Source organism: Mirounga leonina, unplaced genomic scaffold, assembly GCF_011800145.1.
Source record: "Mirounga leonina isolate KUSES-001 unplaced genomic scaffold, KU_Mleo_1.0 Mir_180, whole genome shotgun sequence".
In the NCBI taxonomy this organism is placed as follows: domain Eukaryota; kingdom Metazoa; phylum Chordata; class Mammalia; order Carnivora; family Phocidae; genus Mirounga; species Mirounga leonina.
The window spans coordinates 4,757,003-4,763,002 of NW_023270469.1; positions in this window are offsets into that span (position 1 = coordinate 4,757,003).

A 6,000-nucleotide genomic window follows, 5' to 3' on the forward strand; every position below is an offset into this window, starting at 1 on the left:
AAAATCTTAAAAAAAAAAAAAGATTTTCTTTATTTACTTGACAGAGAGAGCGAGTGAGCACAAGCAGGGGGAGTGGTAGAGGGAGAGGGAGAAGCAGGCTCCCCGCTGAGCAGGGAGCCAGATGCGGGGCTCAATCCCAGGACCCTGAGATCATGACCTGAGTGGAAGGCAGACACTTAATCGACTGAGCCACCCAGGCGCCCGGAAGCACTGATACGTGTTACAACATGGATGGACCTTGAAAACATTATGCCAAATGAAAGAAGCCAGATATAGGGGTGCCTGGGTGGCTCAGTTGTTAAACGTCTGCCTTCGGCTCAGGTCAGGATCCCAGAGTCCTGGGATCGAGCCCCGCATCGGGCTCCCTGCTCCGCAGGAAGCCTGCTTCTCCCTCTCCCACTCCCCCTGCTTGTGTTCCCTCTCTCACTGTGTCTCTGTCAAATAAATAAATAAAACCTTAAAAAAAAAAAAAGAAAGAAAGAAAGAAAGAAGCCAGACAAAAAACCAGCATATTACATGGTCGCAAATATATGAAATCTCCAGAACAGGCCAATCTGTAGAGACAGGAAGTAAATGTAATGGTTGCCTAGGGCTGGGGGAGGGGAGAATTGGGAGTGACCACTAATGGGTATGGAGTTTCTTTTTGGGTGATGAAAATGTTCGTTAATTAGATACTGGCAGTGATTGTACAACACTGTAACGTACTAAAAACTACTGAATTGCACACTTCAAAATGGTAAATTTTATGTTATATGAATTTTATCTCAAAAAAAAAAAAAAAAAGACTGCCTCAGAGGGATCAGTATCTTGAATCTCTCTAGCTAATCAGTAGAGAGAATCTGATTGGTCCAGGTAGGACCAGGTGCCCAGGCTGGGACACAGGGTCACAGGGACCAAGCAGAGCTGAGGGGGATTCACCCTTTCGGGTGGGGACACAGTGTTCAGCAGAGAGGGGTATGGCCTGGGCAGTTGTCCTGAAAAATGTCTACTTTAAGTATAAAAAAAAAAAAAACCAGCATTAAAGAGATTTTTAGGGAAAAAAACCACCCATAATTTGCTCATCTTAATTACGACAGTCTTTATTTCTGCAAATCCTTCCAGTATTTGTCCACAGGCCAACATATTTTTCTGAGTTGTAATCACTGTGTTTGTGCTGTTTATTTCCTGTTTTTTTTCTCTTCCCATCATATCACAAACATTTCCTTCGTTTCTAAAGCACCTTCATAATTATCCTTTTTAATGGCTGCATAACATTCAATTGAGTTGATGTACCATAATGTCTTAATCACTTTGCCATTTCTGGATATTTACATGGTTTCTAATTTTTTTCTATTATGTATATATCAATTACGCTGCAGGAATTACTTCCGTGCATGCTGATTTTTTTCTTTACTGGAGTTGCCCAAATTACTTAAAAAGACCAAATAGGATAAATTTCCCCAGGAAATGGCAAACTAACCAAAGAGCCTAGGAAGAAAAGAGACTCATCAAGTCACTGGTGCTAGCTGAGAATGCAGCCATGGTTCAGAGACCCCGTTTCCCCCCAGGGAAGCCTCTGTTCTCTCACCCCTGCTGTGTTTATGCCTCTCTCCCCTCAGATCCCTGAAGTTGTCTGTGCTATGAATATCCTAATGTAGATTTATCTCTTCATTTGGGCTGTATTCAGATTGGTTGGTTTCTGCTGTTACACTGTACTGGGAACATCTTTAGACATGTCTCTTGGTCCTGGAACACATGTACATGGGTGTGTCTAGGTGACGCAGAGCCGTGAAACGATAAACATTTGGGGATGGATCGTTCTTTGGATGTGGGGCGGCGGGGGGGCTGTCCTCTGCTTTGTAGGATGGTTAGCAGCATCTCTCGCCTCTACCCACCAGATGCCCGTAGCGCCCCCTAATTGCAACCATCAGATGTTTCCAAACATTGCCACTGTCCCCTGGGGGACAAAACTGCCCTGCCACTATCGAGAACCACAGCTGTCGACTCGTGTTTCTCACACTCGGCTATGCTTTAGAATCACATGGGGGAGTTTTAAAAATATCCAGGTCCAGACTGCACCAGGTCCAATTAAATCAGAACCCGGGGACACACTGCTAGCCCTCATTCTCACGTGGCCTGGAATCACCTGGGAGCTTTAAGAAATACTCACACCCAGGCCATACACCCAGAGGCTCCGATTTAATTGGGCTGGAGGAGGGCCCAGGCGTTGGGATTTTTAAAAAGCGAAGACTCAAGTGAATCTGACATGCAGTCATATTGGAAACCACTGGGGCCAAGGCCGATGACTAAAATTGCTGGGCTGCAGGGTCCCACTATGCTAAGTAAGGGCCAACTGTTTCCCACCACGTTTTCACACACATCGGCCTTCCTCCCCGCATCCATGCCTCCAACACTGAGCTCGGTGAGGGCAGGATCTGTGTCTCATTTACTCTTACATGCCTGTTGCCTAACCCAGCACCTGGCACATAGTAGCTGCTTAATGTAGATTTTGTGTATTTGTTGTTGAATGACTGGAAGTGGGCCATAATTTGGTTGCACTTTAAAAGCACCTTGTCATTGGAACCAACAGGCAAAGAAGCAGAATTCCAGTGACTGGGAATGGAGTCTTGCACACACTCCTCAGAGTTAAGCTAAGAAAGGTGGTCAGTATCAGTCCCTTTGCCTATCTGTAGATGCTACATTCTGATGACAGGGGAACTGTAGACAGCCATTAGGGCCCTCCTCGCTGTCTGAAAGGGCGCTAGGAAAGAGGAGTCACAGCTTTGATGGGCAAAGAGAAGTGAATAAAGACGGGAGGAAAGGGACCCTGCTACCATTCTGTGGTCGGCAGATTGATGTCCCCCCTAAATACGTCCAAGTCCTAATCCCTGGAACCTGTGGTCACGTTAGGTCACACGGCAAAGGGGAAGTAAGGCTGTAGGTGGGATTAAGGTTGCTGATGAGCTGACCTTGAGATGGGGAGACTGCCCTGAGTTTTCCTGGTGGAAGGGGAGGGAGGCAGGAACGTCAGAGCTGGAGAGAGCTTTGAAGGTGCTATGGAGGAAGACGGAGGAGCGGTCACAGGCCAAGGAATTGTGGGCACCTCCCGAAGCTAGAAAAATGAGAGTCTCCCCAGGAGCCTGCAGAAGGGAGGCAGCCGTGCCCATCAGCACCGGGAGTTTAGTCCAGGGAGAACAGGGTTAGACTTCAGAGCTCCAGACCTCTAGACCTCTCAGAGGATGAACCCATGTTGCCAGGGTTGCCAGGAACTTCCTGGTCATTTGTTACAGCAGTTGCAGGACATTTACATCCCTTCCAAGGTTTGCTTTGTTTGCTTCAAAAGGAAATGCCATGGGAAAAATACATTTGTATCAAATGCTGGCCTCCATTAATAGTAAGAATCACTGGGCGCCTGGGTGGCTCAGTCGGTTAAGCGACTGCCTTCGGCTCAGGTCATGATCCCGGAGTCCCGGGATCGGGTCCCGCATCGGGCTCCCTGCTCGGCGGGGAGTCTGCTTCTCCCTCTGACCCTCCTCCCTCTCGTGCTCTCTGTCTCTCATTCTCTCTTTCTCAAATAAATAAATAAAATCTTAAAAAAAAAAAAATAGTAAGAATCACTAATGCTTGGTATTGAACTTACTAGATGCCAGACACTGGCCTACACGCTTCGCATAAACTCACTCACTCACTTCGCACAAAGCTCTGAGAGGTAGGCTCTATCTTTACCTGCATTGCTGAGGAGGTAAACCGAGGCACAGAGAGGTTACATAACTTGCCCAAAGTTAGGCAGGCAGTCTGGCTCCAGTGTCCACCGTGACTTACTGCCCTGCTCGTGACCGGTTACTCAAGGGTCGGTTTCTTGGCGTAACGGCTGCCCTTGGGTGTGCGGTGGGACATAACCACAGGGCACCGTGCGGGGAGGCGCAGGCTTGTGTTACTTGCATCACTAACGAGCTTCTGCATCAGGCCGGTGAGGTTTCAAGTGATGGTTCTGTCTTACGAGCTGTGAGACTCCAGGCAAATCACCTAACGTCTCTGAGCTTTAGCTTCCCTGCTGGAAAACCGCTCAACTCTGCCTTAAAGGGTGTACATTTCAGGGACGTGAGGGAAAGTATGAGAAAGCACTCAGCAAGCGGATTTCCACTTTTTGCCCCTACCTCGTTCTACCATGCAGGATAGTGGTTAAGTGGCAAAGACAGAGGATGCGGAGCCTTAGGTCCCGTGTTCAAATCCTAAGCCACCGCTTGTTTACGGTAGCCCGAGGCAAGGTACTTCACCTCCCTCGCCTCCACTTCCTCATCTGTAAAATGGGTGTGGTGGCGGTCGTACTGCGTGTAATGTACTTGGCACAGCGCTGGAGACTCCAGAACTCAGCGGGCGTTAGTCCTTCTGCTTGCCTGAAGGGACGAGCAGCAGGAGAAGGAGAAGGCCTGGACCCCGAGGGAAGGGCTGAGGGGCACAGGGGCAGGCACGGAGCCTGAGAACCAGGCACTTCCAAGAGCTGGTGCTCCAGCCAAGCCTGCAGGGACAGCCCCCAGCTTACACTATGGTCATGCAAAGCGGGAGACAGAAAGGGAGGAGGGGGAGGGAGAGACAGACAGACAGACAGGCAGACACAGCAGCCGCCCAGCAGCGTCTCTGCTCTTGTCCTGCTTTAATTCCCTGCAGTGCACACGGCAGGTCTGATGATCAGGCTGCTATGGGAAAAATATCAGGTTACAAAACACTATAATACCATGCTTCTATTTTTATTTCTTAAAAAGCACTTGAAAAAAAGTTCATCAAAATGTTGATAGTAGTTATTTCTGGGTGATGAATTTTCTTTCTTTCTTTTTTTTTTAAAACTGTCTTTTAAATATATTTTTCAGTTGCCTGAATTTATTTTGCCTGAAATTAAAAAATATTGCAACGAGCATGCATGACTTTTAATAATAAGGAAAAGCCATATTTTCCCCCATTTCCATTCTGGATGGAAAAGAAGAACCTATATTTATCTAGTTCATAATGTGTGCATCTTTGAGAAAGCTGTTTCATCCTTCATTAGATGGCGATTTGATGCCATGAACATTTGGAGAGCATCTACTGCATGCCAGGCTCTCGGCCCTGGTGTGACAAGGAAGGATAAAGCAAGCTCCCACTTTCAGAGAGCTCAGAGTGGCTGGGCCACCAGTTCTGGTGTTTATCAACGTCTCAGGTTTTCTGCCTTAATAACTGTATTAAATATAATTCAATCTCTTCTTGATAATTCAGTGTTCTCACCAAGACCCGAGTTATAGTGAAATACTCTGTTGGAGATAAATTCCTGTGTCATGGCATGGTTAGCATGTTCCTGGGGTTTCTGCAGCACATGGGATCCCTTACCATAGGACTAAGTGGCCTTAGTAATCACAGTGATGGTATTCACACCAGAGCCCTGACTACATGCCAGGGAGGTGCTAAGGCTTTCACGCGCTTGATCTCATGAAGAAGGGGCTTGGTTTCTCCATTTTACAGATGAGAAAACTGAGACTCGGACAGGTTATGTAATTTTGCCCGAGGTCACACAGCTGGTCAGGGGACATGCCAAGATTTGGGCCCATTCCAGCTGATTCCAAGGCATAAGACGTTCATCTCCATGCTGAACCACCTTCCCATGTGTGCAGTATGTGCCATGGGCTGCCGCCGACCACCTGTTCCCAAGACGGCGGTTAGGATAACTCATGTCCTCTTGCTGGTCCAGCATCTAGCCTATCCCCACCAAGGGCTGGGGCCCAAGTTTCTTCCCCTTGAGGCTGAGTGGGCCTTCGTGGCTGCCACCACCACCGGGGTCGTTGCCTGGAAAGAAATGGGTAGCAATCTACACCTCTTTCTTTCCTTTCCTTCTTTTCTCTTTCTTTTCTTTCTTTCTTTCCTTCCTTCCTTCCTCCCTCCCTTCCTCTCTCCCTTCTCTCTCTTTCTTTCCTCCCTCCCTCCCTTCCTTTTTTTAAAGATTTATTTATTTGAGAGAGAGAGTGCAAGCCGGGGCGGGGGGGTGGGGGATGC